This window comes from Apostichopus japonicus, chromosome 1 (genome assembly GCF_037975245.1).
Source record: "Apostichopus japonicus isolate 1M-3 chromosome 1, ASM3797524v1, whole genome shotgun sequence".
NCBI classification, from domain to species: Eukaryota; Metazoa; Echinodermata; class Holothuroidea; order Aspidochirotida; family Stichopodidae; genus Apostichopus; species Apostichopus japonicus.
The window spans coordinates 11,160,653-11,179,843 of NC_092561.1; the positions used below are offsets into that span (position 1 = coordinate 11,160,653).

Sequence of the window (19,191 nt, forward strand, 5' to 3'; positions counted from 1 at the left end):
ACGCTAAATAGTAAACATCAACGCAACTTTCAACCATTATCGGAAACGAAATACTAAAGCTCGAAATTTACCGACATTTTCCACGAAAATTCTTTGGTACCGAATGATTGAGGTTTGAAAATATTTAATTGTCTCCGAGAATGCAAATGCTTCCTCTGTTACGAAAGAACGTTAATCATTCCAGTGGACCTGTACCGTGTACGTTACGAGCACTGACCTCTAACGGCTGAGGTTAGTTCCAAGGTGTTTCGACAACACAGCTAGTTGACCTGTAACGTCACTTCCGTTTCAGATTCGCTGATCGTATTGTGGAGTTTTGGGATGTGTTGGGGATAGAGATGAAGATGCTAGTTACTTTTAGAGCATTTTTAAAACGAAATGCATAAAATCAAGTCAACAAATGATGGAAAACGAAACATTCAGTGTGCGGTACTAACTGTTTGCATCACTAAGGTATGCGAAACCCTCAGATCTAGGCCCTAGGTAAAGATGGTACACGAAACACTCAGTGCGCTGTACCAGGTGTCTGAATCACTGTCTGTGATGTGGTTTCGAAACACCCTGCATGGAATTCCAAGTGTTTGAATCAATGTGTCCTGGTAAGTGAAACCCTCAGAATGCAATACCAAGTTTTGTTGTCGAAACACCCTGAAACTAGCCTCAACTCGCTGTGTTGTCGAAACACCTTGACACTAACCTCATTGAAACCCCTCAGAATGCAACACCAAGTTTTGTTGTCAAACACCTTCAAACTAGCCTCAACTAGCTGCGTTGTCGAAACACCTTGACACTAATCTCTTTGTTGTCGAAACACCTTGAACCTAGTCTCAACTAGCTGCGTTGTCGAGACACCCTGAAACTAGCAGCGTTGTCGAAACACCTTGACACTAATCTCTTTGTTTTCGGAACACCCTAAAACTAGCCTAAACTAGATGCGTTGTCGAAACACCTTGACACCAATCTCAGTGAAACCCATAGAATGCAATACCAAGTTTTTTTTTCGAAACACCTTCAAACTAGTCTCAACTAGCTGTGTTGTCGAAACACCTTGACACTAACCTCAGTGAAACCCCTCAGAATGCAACACCAAGTTTTGTTGTCAAACACCTTCAAACTAGCCTCAACTAGCTGCGTTGTCGAAACACCTTGACACTAATCTCTTTGTTGTCGGAACACCTTGAACCTAGTCTCAACTAGCTGCGTTGTCGAAACACCTTGACCAACTAGCTGCGTTGTCGAAACACCCTGAAACTAGCTGCACTGTCGAAACACCTTGACACTAATCTCTTTGTTGTCGGAACACCCTAAAACTAGCCTAAACTAGCTGCGTTGTCGAAACACCTTGACACTAATCTCAGTGAAACCCTCAGAATGCAATACCAAGTTTTGTTGTCGAAACACCTTGAACCTAGCCTGAGCTACAGTAGCTCTGTTGTCGAAACACCTTGACACTAACCTCAATTAAACCCTCAGAATGCGTTACCAAGTATTGTTGTCGAAACACCTTGAAACTGTCCTCAACTAGCTGTGTTGTCGAAACACCTTGACACTAACCTCAGTGAAACCCTCAGAATGCAATACAAAGTTTTGTTGTCGAAACACCTTGACACTAGCCTCAACTAGCTGTGTTGTCGAAACACCTTGACACTAATCTCAGTGAAACCCTCAGAATGCAATACCAAGTCATCATTCATTCACTTCCCATGCTCCATTAATCCCCAATCTTTATTCCTCACCATGCCCCATTAATCTACCATACGCAATTCAACTAACACACCATTCACATACTGTACCTCCATTCTTTCACCTACTAACCCCACCCACCTTTTGCCATCCACTGATCTACCAAATATACTTCTAACCATTTAGTCAGTCCAACCTTAATTACAACCTTTACTCACTCTATTGCAATTCAACACACCTAGCCTTTATTTTAGTCTGACATAAGTTTCTAAAAGAAACATGCTCAACTTTTTTCCCATAGACACCAAATAGGGCTTACCTATTAACCAAATCAAATGTTATAAAAGTCTATTATATTTCCACTCTATTCTATTGACAGTATTGTTTTTCTCTACTTCTTTCCAGACGCTTTGTGGAGGTTGATCTGACAGATATACATACAGAAGGACGGCTAACGTGTGAACATACAGAGAGACAAATGGACCAACAGACAAATAAACAGATGAACAGTAACAGTGTTATGTCCCCTCTTCACCAACTTTGTCGGCAGAGAGATAAGTGCTTTGCATAAGGACATAACACAGGTGCATTGACCAGGAATCAAACTAGGAACCTCTTGCTGTGCGGCTTTGCTAAAAACATTTAAAAGAAAAGTACTAATAACTTTGTGTAGGTTTGAGTGAACTTACTTTCCTTGCTCCAATGCAACCATGCCTGTTCCATGTGAAAGGCATATAAAAACTTCTGTGTACCCGGAAACACTGCATGCAGTGCTTGGTATTCTTGTTCGGAATAGTCAAGCATGAAGAAGTTGGGGTTCATCAAGGTTCCATCTTTGATGATGTCAAGGGCCTCTGTTATCGCAACAGTCGTTTCATTCTCTGTGATGAATTCAGCCACAGGACTATAACCAACCTTGGTCCTCACAAATACCAAGAACAGGCAGAGCATATTTTGTGGTCGTGTAGGTGGCATCAATGAGTACCATGTCTCCATAACGCTTTAAAAGCAGTTGTTGCTGGCTGGTCTGATGGATGAACAGGAAAGTAGTGCTTTCTCTGGTGTCATAGCTGTCATCTTCCATGTCATCCCTATCATCTGTTTCTTGGACAATACCTTGTGTTTTGGGCTTTCTATGTGTAAATGAGCGATTGTAACGATAGGTGTATTCTTGTGTGGGCGTACATGTATATAGTGTAGCATTAGGCTATGGTGCGCTTGTAAGCGACGCATCGCTGTTTAATTACGTAACAGAGGTTTCAAATGTATCGGGCGCGGTGCGCTCTTTGTGGTGCGTGCGTGCATCTGGTGTGAGTGTGTGCGTGTGGTGTGATAGAACTTTCTTGTGTATGAAAAGGTTTGGCAGAGCTTATGAATGAGGCGGTGAGTACGGATGGTTGACCGGCCAAGACTTGTGAGTGAGTGAGTACGTTTGATTCATATGTAGTGAGCTTGTGACTTGTAAGTAAATTATGCTTTATATTTTATATTTAGTTTGCTCCAGTTGAGTTGTTAATTTATTCAAGTAAACTGTTGCTCCAGTTGAGTTATTAAATTATCCAAGTAAACCGTTAATCTTTTGTTTCTGCGTTATCTTTGCAACTTCTCTCCCCTGAGTCATCATACTTTTGGGAGGGCACGCCAGTATGGAAAACCACTAAATTTACATATGGATCCGCACATCTGAGATAGCTGTTTGTTTTGGCTTGTCTGAGCACTTGCGAAGAAAAAAAACAATCTCGGTTGTCTTCACTTTGCCATGCCTTCACTTTTTCTTCTAGATTGAGTTGGTCAAATTGTGAAAACCTGCCTATACATAGTGCCAGCTGTATGTAGTTTCTTATTGTTCTATTTGTGGGAAAATATCACCTGTCATGTTTCAGAGGATTGGAGTCAGGACAAAGCTCATTATAGACAAAATGCTCAAGTGTCTTTCCATAATTCCTGATATAATCTTGTTCCTAACTTCACGATGAATATAGCAAAAACTGAATTTTTTTTACAAATGTCACAATGTGACTTGATCCTATACAACACTTCTACCAGCCTAGATCAGTTTCTTGAATATGTGGCCTGATGCTTGTTCATCTGGGCTATACAGGGCCTCTTCTCCCTTCACAATTAGATATTATGCAGCTCTACAAGTGAAGCATGATGTTGGGTCTGAAGTGGGTACCAGTGAGAATAAAATAAGGGAGGTGCCTCTGTCCATTTGAGAAAATTGTGGTTTTATTAAGCCCCTATACATAATATGGTGAAGCTTTAGTAAGCTTATTTCCAAGTAATGGTTTTTGAGGAAAACCTGGGAGAGGGAACAAGGGCTTCTCCCCCACCCATCCCCTTTGGGAAATTTGTATTTCTAGTTGTGTATTTGAAAATTTGCTCAAGGTCTGGGAAACTGTGGGACAAGACCTTATAGAGTGCACCTGCCCCAACCCCCAGATTCCTGTCAGTGGGTTTGTTTGTACCCCTTGTGTACCAGATAAAAACTTCACATTGTTAAGTATGTTATGATTCTTGCATTGTATGTGTAACAAAGAAATATAAAATAAATAAGTTTTATCTGCTTGTTAGAAGTTCCTACACTCTTTGTCCTTCCTGAAGCGGGCAATGTTTTTGATCCTTCCAAGTTTGCTGGACTGAGCTGCTGCAATTTTCTTTAGACCTAACGTACACACTCCCCCAAGGTTTTCTTGCCAATCAAAAGCAGCTGGTAGTGAGCTTTAACAACATCAGCTCCCAGTTTTCTTGTTTAAAAAGGCGGGCACTGTCCTATGTGTTGTTGAAGAATTTTACACAATTTTTTTTACATTGTTGTATCAAGTTAACTGTAAATTAAGAGACCTTTTTGTACTGGAATTGCACTTCGAAGTGTATGGTGAACCAAGATGAACAAAAAAAATTATATCACACATTCACAGACAAAACTCCTCTGTAAGGAATGTCAGAATATTCATTGATTGATTTGCCAAATTGCCAAACAAAATTTCTATCATGGGATTAGCCTTTTTTTCCATAGCAATTAAGTCACATGCACAAATGATCAAATTCTTCTTGGAAACTGAGTGGCTTAATCTTATCTGTTGGTGGACTTGAACCACCTGCTGAATAAATTCTGCATCACCTGAACAGACTTTTATTATGGCCAAACAAATTACCAAGAAGAAATAAGTTACTTAGATTGACAGTTCACTGGCACCTTGAATACTGAAATTAGCTAGGTCTACCAGACTTCTGTAGACCTAACGTAGTGCCTATCTGAACGTATTTATTGTTATTATTAGTTTAGTTTGGTAGAAAATAAGGATCAGGAGGGGCACTCAATTGCCAAGGACCCTATAGGAGAGAAAAATCTGAAGACATAAACACTCAGACCAGATTACAATGCTTAAAGTGCTTGTCCAAAGCATTCTTAACCCATTCACACTTCTTGCAAGTACAACTTTCTCAGGCAAACCGTTGTAAGTTTTCACAAAACCGTGCAAGCTTACCCACCAATTCCATTACGAGTATCCCTCCTGTCCTGACAATACACAACATACCCCGTCCAGGGGAATTCCACGAGACCGAAGGTCTGCGAGACCAAATTTCCGAGAACCGATGGTCCGTGAGACCGATGGTCTATGCAGCATGCCCCCTACTGTAAATTCTTCACTGGTGGACGTCCCTGCCCCCCCCCCCCTTAAAATCTGAAGAGGTAAGGGAAAACGGGCGATTTAATCCAGTTTAAAACACTTTTTTAACATTGTCACATTACAAAAATATTATTTGAAATTCGAGTAGTCTAAAGAATTTTGACTCTTTACAGAAGTAGAACCGAAAACCGCAACATGTTCCCTTGTTATAGCGGATACTGTCATTATTATCCCACTTTACTATGAAATCAGGATTAATTAGGGGTCAACTTTTAACCTCTAGCCTGTAACAGTTGACACAATTTCCTCATAATAAACCAAACGTCTAATTTACTTCCTAAAATTTGTACACTTTGTAGCACAAACACACAGCAGGGGGGTTAGACATTTGAGAGCGGTGGCTTTTGCCCCCTGCAACCCCCTCTGGTTACGCCACTGGTGGAGGCCTAGTATCAATGCAAGCCGCCCCAGCCCCCTTGCGCAACTCACTGGTATCCATTATGAAAAGAAATGGTTGTAAATTCTTTTAAATTATGCGCTTTATCAAGGTAATATTACCGGTAGTAAGATTTGTCTTACCAAGTGATATTATAGGCCTAGTAGTTTAGGTCTCGCGGGGCATAGTATTTAGTAATAGTTTCGGTCTTGCGGACCTCGGTCTCGAAGATCTTCGGTGTTGCGGACCTTTTTACTTTCGGTCTCGCGGACCTCGCAGATCCTCAAGAAGAACAGTAAATTCAGCAAAAATTTTACAAATACTTCTAGCATTGGTAAAGACAATCTTCAGCTTACCCCTGTAGTGTAAGTGTAACTAGGCCTAGGCCTAGGTGTACCTTACTCCTTAGCATGCCTCCTGATATTATTAGAAATGACTTTCCTTCCTTTCAAAACACCTATAAGCACCTCCACTAGAAATATAATCCTTATCAAAATTTATGCCTGCCCCCATCGACCCCCAATTTCGTTTAAACATAGCTGTTCAACAGAGTAATTCACCAACCATTACTAGGCTAACGGTTATGCCGTTAGGCCTACAGTACCTTAGGCTACGTCTTGGGGCCTAAGCTGTGGCAGCTACAACCTGCAACAAAGCCTGGCTCATATAATTTTCTCAAACGTTAAAAGTTCAAGTCAAGAGCATACATTTAGGTCTAATCTTTACGTCCAGGCTTCAAACCCATGCTGCCCAGTTGCCGTCATCTTCAGGTTAATCTTCAGCCTGAGTAGCCGTCATCAACAACTTGGACAAGTAATTTACACTTTCCATTTCGCGCCATTGCCATAGCAATACTAGAGAGGGCTCTTGAAAACGGAAGTACGTCACAGGTCAACTTCTCTGTTGTCGAAACACCTTGGAACTAACCTCAGCCGACCTTCTAACAGCCTTTACTAGGAGGTAATATGCTACTACTATGAATGTCATACAACCTAGGTCCACATTATACGTACATAATATTCCCTTTTCGTAACTTAGGGCATATGCCTACAGTTTTATTATCTTTTTTTTTCAAGTTTGCGGGCAGTAAAAATGATTACAGTGATACCATATACTTCATTATTCTTCCTCCTCTATCATTCCCGTGACTCATTTCGTGGTATCGAGTATGTAATCAAGACACGAAGACGTTCTTAAGATAACTGCACGTGTATTGCCTCTGGGTCTCCACCCAGTCCTCACGTGACAGTATTTCTCAAGAAGACCGTTTTGCACACAGTTTAGTATCTCGAGAAATGTTATCATGTATGATACTACCCAATGGATGACGTATCTTGTAGACATGGGAAACCCCGCGAACTTTTGAGGTATTACTCGTACGGCGGTACGGAGGTTGTACACAAACCATATCGTGTGTAAACAACCAGGTAAGCAACAGGTCTGATATTTTGGCCATGATAAAATTTGAATTTATAGAGCTTTTCAATATAGTTCCATCACTTTTATTGAAAAGTAATAACTAAGGTAGAATTCATTTAGGAAACTGAAGAGCAAAGTACGTCAATGTAAAAAGAAAGTAATTACTATAATAAGTAATACTAGGCTAGTTTAACTAAGTTAAGGCCTGGGCCATAGGCCTACATTACATTTACAGCCCAGCCTATATGCCGGCTATGTGAGCTACTTCTATTATTTAAGTAGATACTAAGCCTGCGAATAATAGTTTAAAGACCCAAGGATAGCAGAGGACCCCAAATTACGTAGCTTATTTGAAACCCTATCCGTGTTAGATCATGAAGGAACATCGGGTAATTCATGCCTTCTGTTTTCGATAAGTGTTCAACAGATGTCAGTATAGGGCCTAGCATAACTTCATAACGTAAATTGTACTTCAGCCATATATAGGCTATCTATTCTGACTGTAATGACCAATTTTAGTCTGTGCTATTATTACTGCTATAGCAGCATTATATCCCAATTATAGGTCATGCACTAGCCTTACTGGCAAAGTGCAACAGCTATAGCATGGCGAGAATAAGTCCATTAACCATAGGTTGCATTTTTCAGCTCTCTTGACCTCAACTTACTGAAACTTTATGTCTTCTGCAAACAGACTGGTTAGTTTGGAAGAGTTGATTTGTTCACACCTTGCCATGTCTGCCTTAATCTGATAGTGATTTGGCTACTAGCTGTGTGAAGAGTTGCATAATAGATGAATATAGGCAGCTCAACTAAGGTGCGAAAAGATGGGACTGATCACTCAGCTAACCAACTGGAAAAAACCTGCCATTCAGTACAAACGGCGGGTTTTTGGATGCAACCTATAGCTAATGGATACTTTCGTGGCATGGGCCTTTAGAGCCATATGACTCAACCCAAGTCTTTTAAATACTCTAGGCCTAGAGGTCCTATAGAGTAAGACTAGGAATAGGCATGGACGAGGCACATGCATATGGATTGGGCACTGATCTTCATAAACTTTGATGCAAGCTCATAGATGTTCAGGAAGTGGAACCCCTCTGGTTGGAGTGTCTTCTCACAACCAGGAAAGTGGCTCGGGCCTACTGTAGACAGATTGTGGCATAGTATCGTCCCTGATTGTTAAATTAATACGAACTTGTGCAACATTTACATTGCTCAAACCAATAAAAGAGCTGGTGAAGCTGAAGGAAAAGATTGGACTGTATTTTGATTATTTTCAGGTTTTACATCATTCAATTTGAAAAGAAAAAAAAAGCCAGAACCTATGTTGACATTTAATGAACATGTGATGCCAGTATGTTCTAAGACTATGCCATCTGTATATATTGTAGCCCAAATTGGCCAGTTTTCTTTAGCTAGGTCTGCATTAAGTAATAGACCTCTTCTTAAACTATAGTTCCAGTTGTGCAGTACAGCTGGTCTGTTCCAGCCTGATGGATTTGTGAGCAGAAACAGAATTTGAAGCACTGCAGTCATCTTCTTGTCCAATCACTATTCATCATTATATTTCTGAATGCATTGCATGACTACCTCAACTATTGTGTCCTGTTTATTTTGTGTATCAAATCAATGACAGTTAATCATACTTAAGCTCTGTGTATATCTTAGAAATAAAATGACCCCAAAATATTTTTTCTTCTGTTCCAACAAAACAAACAGTTACATCAAAGGAAGCTTATGGTATCCTAGGCTTACACGCTATATAAGATTTCAGTGTTTCCAAAACATATTAACATTGTGAGTACTGAAAAAGTAGAAAGAAAGGAATATTGATTTTAAACAAATGTCATTATTGATGGGTAAAATCAGAGAGCTTTAATTTTGTTGACATTACAGAATCAATTGTGAAATATTTCAACCACAAAATTGTGAAGTACAGTCATTTTATCAAGTTCTTTAAACTTATTGAACAATTGGGTACCGTTGTTTTAAAGGTTGAATTTATTTTGTCCCCTTCTTCATTTACATTTATTGAAGAGTTTAAACACCTTACCAGAAGCGAGAGGCTTCAGAGATTTGGAAAGAGCTGGAGGACCTTAGGTCAGGATCAGAGGGCGCTGTTTAGAGCTAGGGCCAGAAGCCTCCCAATACCCACATACCAGAAATGGAGGAAGAAAGAATGGACGCAGACCACAAAAAAAATACTATCAATGGTAAATATTCATGCTTTCAATATGCCAAAAAATTCTCGATTTTAATATGAGAAATCTTATCCCATTGCCATAAACTACTGATTTGTACTTCAAACTGTGTTTACTTTATAAATGAAATGTGTCCTAGGTATAGTGTCAGCAGCTGTAGTGTTAGCTGTACTATCATTGCACTCCCTATAAAAACTTTATCAGTACATCCCTGTACTGTGTCCAATGCACCAAAAATGTTGGTGAAAATGTGATAATTCAAAGTTAGCCAATCAAGTTCCAAATTGTTGTTTCATTTCACATTACCATTTTACCTATTATACAGTACCCTTCAAAAAATCCATATAAGCAATGCAACTGTGTCACGTAATATGTTATATTTGTGGCTTGTACAGTTGTTGGATAACTTCAAGTATTTAACACCTTGGCAAGAATGTGGGATACAATACATTCAACTTGCTTTAAGTTTTAGCCCAAATGGGAAAATGTACGACTACATTCTAATATGTATGCATGCAGAGGAAAATATTGCATCTTGACACAGATAATGTCAGACAGGTCTATTTACATACTGTACTGTACATGACATAAAATTTAAATATAAGGTCAGATAAGAATTCAAGATAAAATTCGCTTAGTTCATTGGCTTTGTTTATCAACGTACAATGTATATCAACGTACTCAACAAGCATCATACAGCCTATTGGCTAGCCATTCTCCACAGTCAGCTGGCAGATGTGTTATTGGATAGGTTATTATAATTATAATTAAGCATAGTTGTAACATGTTAACAGGATACTTTTTAATCTGAGCTCTGCTTCCTGATCAAAATGAAAAGAAAATTATGGTAATTATTAGTCATGCAAGTATGACAAATGCATTTCATGGAAGTCTTACCAAAGAAACATTGGTGGGCTCATCCTACTGTATGAAGCATTTTGCCTTTTACTTTCCCTGTCATATTACTTGCAATATTTGTGCAGAAATTCCTAAAATTATAAATCTCATGAGATGTAACATAAATTGAACATTATCAGATATCAATTATTTTATTGAACTACAGATTGACAAACTAAAGGAAATATACCAACCACTGAGGGATATTTGGTCCTGAGTACCGGAAGTGAGATGATGTCCTACGGAACATCAAAAGGAACAATATTCCTTAACGAGTACCCTGGACTGGCCAAAGAGTCATTCAGAGCCTTCCTTAATTGTAAGTGATACATTGAGAAAGCATTTGGGGTAGCGACAAAGTCCATCACTCACAATATTTGAAGGCTTGATAAGAGTACAGATGGACCAAGGTACACTATTGATATTGAACAAGGAAGAAAATTAACTTTGCAGTGTAACTGTTGGCATGTACACATGTAATTATACCAAATATAATTGGTACCATATTATGCCCTGAATTTAAATATTAAATGCAGTGAAATCCAAGAATCCACCTATTTGTACATAGTTATGCCGTTTGAAAGGACAGTCTTGGATCACTTATTTGCTTTAAACGTTGAATTTGAATGATTTTTAAACCTGATTTGTTTGAAACCATTCACTTTGGAATATGTTGGAATCTGGGTCATATCGCCAGTACGATAATGATATCATCTCATTAGTGCAGATTTATTTTTAAGTATGAATCCATTTATAAGTTTTACTTACTGATACCGGAAGTTTTCTTCCAGCTTTAATTGAACAGACTAAAGAATGAAGGATTCCAAAACCATTCATTTTTGTGACAAGTTGTAATGCATTTAAAATATGTTACTCAAGACTACAAAGGTAAAAGTTATTGCATTGAGTTTCACCTAGTTTGTGAAGAGCTCATTTAGTATGTAACACCAGGTAGTCCAGTCAACTTAGTTAACAAGCAACCCCTCCAACCCCCCTCCCTTTCCATTTGACCCCACAGTATTGAAATGTAACCTGTTCTTGGAGAAGTTTTTCTTATTTTATGATTTTTTGGGTCTATAGCAAATTTAATGTAATGCTGCATTGGCCCCAAATATGCTAGACTCTCAAATATGGTCACCTTTAATCAAAATTCCTTAACTGTTTTTTTTACCACCCTTGATGAAATTCACCACACCGGGCATTCAGTCATCTTGTGTGTGCATGTAGAATGTCTGAGAACAATTTGGAAGTAAAGACCTCCAGAAAAGTACTTTTTAAAAGTTCTAGAAATTGTAGCATGCTATAATTTGGGGCCAACACAGACTACCTTTAAATTACAATTATTAAAATTGACCGGTGCTGTGGCCGAATGGATAAAGGCGGTGGCATTTGAAGCAATGAGGCTTAGCAATCGGGAGGTTCGGGTTCGATTCCCGGCTGGGTCATATGGTGGGTTTTTCATCCAAGAGCAATCTACGGTTTACCCATCTGAAATGACTTTCTAAATTGAAAAAATTCCAAATTTTAGTTAAAATGTTGAATTGGAAACCACTCGACGTTTAAGTTGTAATCCATAAGCCCCTGTGGGTTTCTCCCACATTTGTGGTCGCTTAAGCGTCGTAAAAATAACTGCTGATTATTATCATTATTATTATTCAAAAACACAATACTGATTATAGTACTTGGGAATTGTGCCATAATCATACCAATTTCCTAAAATATTACTTTGTTAGTTAAACCACAAAACTTGCTATGAACTGGAGTTGTATGTCCATACATTAACCTCTGTCCTTGGTCACATATATAATTTCACAATTATTGAACTTAACAAGAAGGGTTGCTGCCTTACATGCATGTATTGTGTGGATGTGTTTCGAGAGAATTAAATTTTCATTAGCGACCTTGCAGCTGTTTCCATTAACTATTTCCACATGTTTCTTGATTTTCTTTACCAAACAGAGGGTTTTCCATCCAGTGCTCTTGGAACAGAAAAGGTGACAATCAGTGTCATCCAACCAATTTTTAATGAGAAATATTGTAAGTTTCTTATGAGATTGTACAAACACTGTTAGAACATTCTTATTTCTAAGTGATCTTGCCATTCATTTTCAACAAAATATGTTAATCAAATAACTGATAGTTTCAATTCTGAACAAAGAGAGTTACAGTGACATGTCAGTAGTATATATATGCTATATTGTTTTATACTCAAGTCATGTCTGTCACAAAATTATACATAATTAGACAGGTGTTTGCTCAGCTGGTGTCTTGTTTAGGTGTACCACCTATGTTCTTGATGAATTCCTTAGAAAGGACACTGACTACTCCTAGGCTGCAGACTGCAGTGCTAGAAAACGTGATTTTTAATGCTTTTTACGTATGACATCAGTGCATAATGGACAGATGTACTTTAGGTTAATTACCTTATTAATAAAATCAGATATCACATTGTAAAATTAATTGTGTTTGTTGAAATCACTTGCACATGGCTACAGCACACATTTTAATATGGCATGAAATGACATATCACATAATATGGAAACTTCATATTATTTTCTTTATGCCTCGTTCTAGGTTTATGAGATTTTAATTTTCTTGCATACCGTTTAATCTTGCTCAGAATTTCTCTAACCACTTAACAGTTGGTCTTTGATTATGTTCTTTGTTAAGCATGAAATATTGTTAAGTTTACAAGCAATAGAAGCTAAGTATTAAAATGTGATGCAATTGAGGTTTGTTTGCCATTAGTTTATGACATCAATCAGAACATAAATTTTTGATGCATGAATTGTACAAACTGTTTTGTATTTGACCACTCCAAGCCAGCTTTTACACTAGCACACTGAAAAGTTAGCATTCATTAAAGCTGAACGTCACAACGTGAACTGTAATTGATAATGACCATTTTCCTTTATAATATTTGAAGCTGATGCATGTGGAGTAAGTGGCAGAAGGATGCATTACTCCAAGGTGACGCAAGGCATTGTGAAAATGGAAGGGATGCCCCCAGGATTTTTACTGAGACATCCATCATCTTATGAACCGAGGCAGCTAAGAGCAATTGATGCTGCCAAGATGTGATTAGATGTGTTATTAGTAAGTTGCTGCTATTATATGTGATCTGTAAGGATTCAAGTTATATCTAGTCATAATTGCATAAAAATAATGTGCAAGCTGTGGTGATGTCACATTAGATCTGACAAACTGTCATTAATTTATTGGAATTAATTGTACTGAGAATGAACTACAAAAAGCTCAAATATATTTACCCTCATTCTAAGCTCCTTTACATCTTCCCCATCGCATGTATTTTATAGGCAACTTCTACACATATTTTGGATCTGCAAATATATTGATTAACCATTTGAATAACAGTTGTGGTGTCCTTCTAGGCCAGGAGTGGACAACCTATGGCACGCGGGCCACATTTGGCCCGCCTGTGATTTTTTTGCAGCCCGTGAGATGTCTCAAGAAAAAAAAAACAATCTATCTTACATCATCACAAAAAAAAAAGCTAGCTGCTTAGAATTTATCGGCTCTAAGGCTGTCAAGTAAGCCTATTATCCCCATTAATTATCAACAGTACTGTATTGACATTAAGTTTTTGTGAATACAGATTAAATACACACACCTATTGCTTGAAAGTCCTTGGAATCAAAGGTTTGAAATCAACAGCAGGTTGTTGGTTAGGTGCAGCCCAATCAATTGTTTACTCCTTCTATCTGGCCCATTCATTCAAAAAGGTTGCCCACCCCTGTCATAGGCTATAATATGAGATTTTTCATTGGTTTCCTGTATGAAAATGTGGAGCCTATAAAATTGATTGCATTCAACAAGCTGGTGTTCAAGAGCACAGTATGTCATTTTTTATGCATATCCACAATAATCCATATTCTAATAATATGCTAATGCTATGGAGTTTCATTGGGTTATAATTTTGGACACATTTGCAACAAACAAGTACACAGCTTTGTTTCAGTAAGGTTTAAGTCTTATGATTAAGTAAGACTTATTGCCACCTCATGCTTTTACATTATTTCAATATCAAACAATAGTGCAACTAATTAGCAAAAACAAATATTCATTCTTTGTTTTACATTGTATTCAAATATTTATGGGTGTTATGTATATCATCATTTATTTAGAATTATTTCTTTAGTGTCAATGTTAACATAAAAGGAATGAAAATTAGTATGCATGGCCCTTGCAATGTGATGATTTCAGTACTTTACTTAAACAAAATTATTGAAAATTTGTATTTGTATTTCCATTTCTCCACCTGTGCAGATCACCAGGGACAACCGGACGGGTCCTATTGATTGTATTATCGTACCAGAGATATGTTTAAGGTCCATGGAAATTCAGCCACCAGTTTTAATTGTTCTATAAATACGATATCTCAAAAAGAGGAGCATGGACAAATCTCATATTTATTAGGTAGATGTTAATTACAAGAAGCCTATTGCTTTTGTGGAGGTCATTGGACATTTGGTTACTAGGGCTCAAATTAATGAAACCTTTTAAACACAGGTGTAATTTTATAGCTGCAGACAAAAATATATACATTTACCTCAACAATTACCTACCTCAGCTACCTATCTTCTCCCCTGGCCACTTACTGCATGTTAAGAGGCAGATTATTGCCTAACCAGAATTTTTCTTGCCATTTGATAATTGATTGATGCTATGTTTACCTTGCCAATTTGTCATCTATTATAGTGTAAAGGTATATTTTCCTTTAGGTATTTAGTATTGGTTTTCATTTATACTGTTGTTACTATTATGTTTCAAAATTAACATCCATCCATTTTATACATATTATACATATGTTTTATACATACTTAATTGATTTATGGAGTAAACAAAATATATATTGAACATGTTGATCCTCCTGGACCTTTCTCAACAAATGTGCAGTACGACAGTGTCAGTTCATCGTCCATAAAGGGTCTCATTTCTTAAAGCAGCATTTTGCGTCCTTTTCTATGATTTTTCTCAACCTCACTGACTCCACTATGCCATAACGACATATATAACTAGCTTATCTATTTAAATCTTACTTCAAATGGTGGCATAAAAGTCGAAAAATTGCAACTTTAAACTTTGTTTTTCACAAGATATTTCTGTTAGAACCCAAGAAACCTCGCCCATAATATGAATATTTAAAAACTACGAACTTCATTGACCAATAGGTCTATGTAATACAACACCATGCTTTGTGTACAGTCTATATGACAGTTGTACCAGGGAGCTCCATACATCTCCCTGGTTGTACCAACACAAAGTCTTAAATCTATTTTTAGCAATGCCTCATTACTAAACCTGCATCTCTGATTGGTTGAATTCAAACTAATGGGTTTTGCGGGAACTGTATGTGATTAATTTTAACTGTGGAATTTGTCGTGGACACTCTTCTCATTATCTGCAAATATCCTTAATTACTCGCAAATTAACGTTGTTGGCAGGGAAAAACTTGGCTAATATCTTAGTTTGCTGTTTTGTGATTGATATATGTATAAAACTTGATAGACATGTAAAAAAAGTAGAAAACAGCGACCAAACGCAAAATGCTGCTTTGTTTGTTAGAATATTATTTTCTTGCCATTTGATATGGGAGTGTGGTTACACACCTTGCCAATCTTTCATATTTAATTTTGCTCTTTCATACAGGTATGGAACTATATTCTTTTACATGGTTTCCTCATATTACAACACAATTGAGGAGTACTGCCTGTTATATAAATTTATGTTTATATCCAGAACTACCGTCCAATTTTTAAATTCAGTGATATAAATACATATTATGCCCTTTGATGTATTATTGCAGCTCGATACTTTGCCAGACTTTCATATTTGTATTTATTACAAATTTTTAACATATCATTCAAACATATATTTATGAAACTCTCAGCAGATTAAACACACAAGGTTTATTTCACAATATGAATTGGTTGTCTCTGCCAACTTGCATTTGTTTTTCAGTGTTTGAGTTTCTCATTTATTATCACTATTAAATGCAAATGATGACCATCAATGGTCTGATATCCTGACTAAACATGGCGAAGCATGTAGAGTGAAGACTGACTGTATTGGATGTTATCATGGAACAAAACCACAGACAATATAAGTAACAATGTTGATACAATCCATTGTGAGGAACCAACTGCAGAATGATCAACGTTAACAATACTAATTTAATAAAATAGTATCGTGCGACAGATATATTTCAGGGGAAAAAAATAGGTAATTATTTAAGAAAAGAAAAATAAGGTTATGATTTACATATTCAATACAAGCCAAAATCACATCCCGTTTCCATCAATCTGATAGAACTTGCTAATAGTGAGTTGTGCTAGTTTCACCTCTCAAATTTGAAAAAAAAGTTAACTAATTTTGATTTCATAGACTAATTTTAGTTTAAAACACAATTTTGGGTTGAAACAGTGTACCACACTAAGATTTCTGTTCATATATGGCACAATTGATATCACATTCCAATACCCATATTAAAAAAGAACATTCTGATAATATAGTAATCGGCTTAGTTTCACCTCTCAAATTGAAGAAAAAGTAACAATTATTGACTTTATCTTAGTTTATCTTAGAAGGTTTATCTTAGTTAAAACCCACAATTTTGAGGACAACAAGAACTGTTTGATGTACCACATGTAGAATTCAGTTTGTAGGGCCCAAATTATAACCATGTCCCTGCTTTTCGAGAGAACATCTTCAAGTAAAGTTTGTTAAAGGATTCTGTACATTGTTTGAAACGTCACACCACTAAGCTAGTACCGACCAAAACACGGCATTGGGAGGGCGTTAACGTGGGCGGGGTTACTTAAAATCCGTTCTGATTGGATAGCAGTGAGTTTTTAATGTACGGCAGCCGAGAATTACCATTTCAGAGATGCGAAATCAACAGTTCAAGTTTAGTTTAGAGACCCAAGGATCAGAAAGCCTTACAGTAGCTTAATTGAAACCCTATCCGTGTTAGATCGTTATCTTAAGTGTTTAAGTAAATACCAGTGTTTTGTAATCAAAATGTTACAGAAAGTTAATCCTAATTTTTGGCAGTTTTACTGTCATCATATTTTCATGATAGCCTTGTTATATGTATGAAAGGGAATGAACTATTCAAATACAGGGTTATATGCAATTTTAAACAAGTCAGTGCTTGTGTATTATAGAGTAGGCTACAACTTAGTTTGGTATGTGTTTTACAAACAAGGAACTGCAACTGTATCATCCTCGTTGGAGTGACTAACTGTTTGGATTTTTTTTTCTAAAAATGACATACTGTAACAAAGACAATAAATTGGGGAACAAGATTTAGTTATGAGACGATTGTCTATAGTCTCACGTCCAAAGTGTATTTTGAATGGCAATCTCAAAAATTGGGGGGTCGGGAGGTCCAATATATTGTCCGGGGTGGGTCTGATGTTATTGTACACTCCCCCAACAGTTTCGGTCACTTCCGGTCACATGACTTTTTTTATAAAGTAAAAAACTGAATGTGAACTATTATACTACCTGTAAATCTAATTTTTTAGTTGACTAACCTAGAGTAAAAGGTCGAAAATCGTAACCTTTGACCTTTGACCTCCAAGTTTTTTTTGGGTACTGACGGTCAATAAGGCACTAACATATCCAAAGTGGAAGTATATATGACTTCCGGTTCAGGAGTTATATTGGGTCAAAGGTCAAAAGTGTCGTTTTTTCAAAGATATGTTAAAACACGTAGGAGTGACCGATTTTCACGAAACTTGCAGCGATGACGTGTGACGTCATAAGAAACAGTCACGTGAAAAAGTTCGGCGATGAGGTCATCGGTTCAAAGGTCAATCAGAGGTAAAAAATGAAAGTCCCCCAACAATTCAAATTTTTATAGGAGATAATAATTCGGACCTCCAAAAACGGTCAAAAAGTTTCATTTTGACATAAGGTCATACCAATCAAGATGGCGACCACTCAAAGTTAACCCTAACCCTAGGGTTAGCTAGGATTAGCTGAGGGTTAGCATATCCGACTCCTGTGTGTACACGAAATAATTTTTCGTGATACAAATTGGTGTCGTGATGTAACTTGATCCGTACTATTACGTGATACCTTTAAACTTGTGTCAAGTCGTTTACTCTGGCAATGAGGGCGCTGTAAAAAATGTTCTAGGGGTGCGTTTTTGAGAGCGGAGGAATGTGTTATAACCCTGTAACTTACACTGAAGACTTATCACGTTATGATGTACAAAATATGTGCCGTTTTTTTTTGCCAATTTGTTCTGGCCGGAAGTGACGCCATCATAAGCGTTATTATTAATTTCTACAAAACTAAATCATCAATCACCTCATAAATAGCAGTAAAATTACTTCTAGACATTGCCAATCGACTCTCTGAGTTTTAATTTTGTTCCTTTACATTTGACAAAATGGCGGCGTAACTTATATATTCATAAAAAAATACTAATTTTTTTTATTAAAATCCAACCAAAGACCGGAAGCAGCTCAAACAGCCTTTACATAATCTCTTATTATCAGTTCTAACTAAATCTTTAATTTAAAGCAACTTGGCTAAATTATTTTTCCAGCTGAAAATAGCGCCCCCGCCAGATGACGTCATAAATTCGACCTCGCGCAAACTCAATGAAAATATTGTTCCTAATAGATTCGGACATGCTGAATCCATTACTGAGGTATGAGTGAAAAGATGTGAAAAAGGCGGTCACTTTGATGTCACGCTACATCGACAGGGGGACCCGATGGGAACGGGACTTCCGCTAATAGAAAACAGACACCATAGCGGTGGTGCCCTGAAAAGAACTGCGTAATCGAACCACCCCAGTAACCATGGTAATGCTCCAAAGTTTAAAAGTCGGCTTTTAACCATATATGATAACAGTATTACCGGTGAAAACACCTATTTT

The 19,191-nt window shown here is 37.3% G+C and overlaps 1 long non-coding RNA gene across 4 annotated transcripts; it reads left to right on the forward strand.

Annotated features, from left to right (window-relative positions):
• Positions 1-227: 227 nt before the first annotated feature.
• Positions 228-18,378, forward strand: LOC139967493 (uncharacterized). Of its 4 annotated transcripts, none has more exons than XR_011793018.1 (7): positions 228-453; positions 2,089-7,181; positions 9,214-9,389; positions 10,441-10,593; positions 12,234-12,311; positions 13,201-13,370; positions 14,562-18,378. It is a non-coding gene; the product is annotated as an uncharacterized lncRNA (long non-coding RNA). The 4 variants fall into 4 exon arrangements; XR_011793017.1 differs by having other exon boundaries at positions 2,089-5,831; positions 5,867-9,389; XR_011793015.1 differs by having other exon boundaries at positions 2,089-9,389.
• Positions 18,379-19,191: the final 813 nt, after the last annotated feature.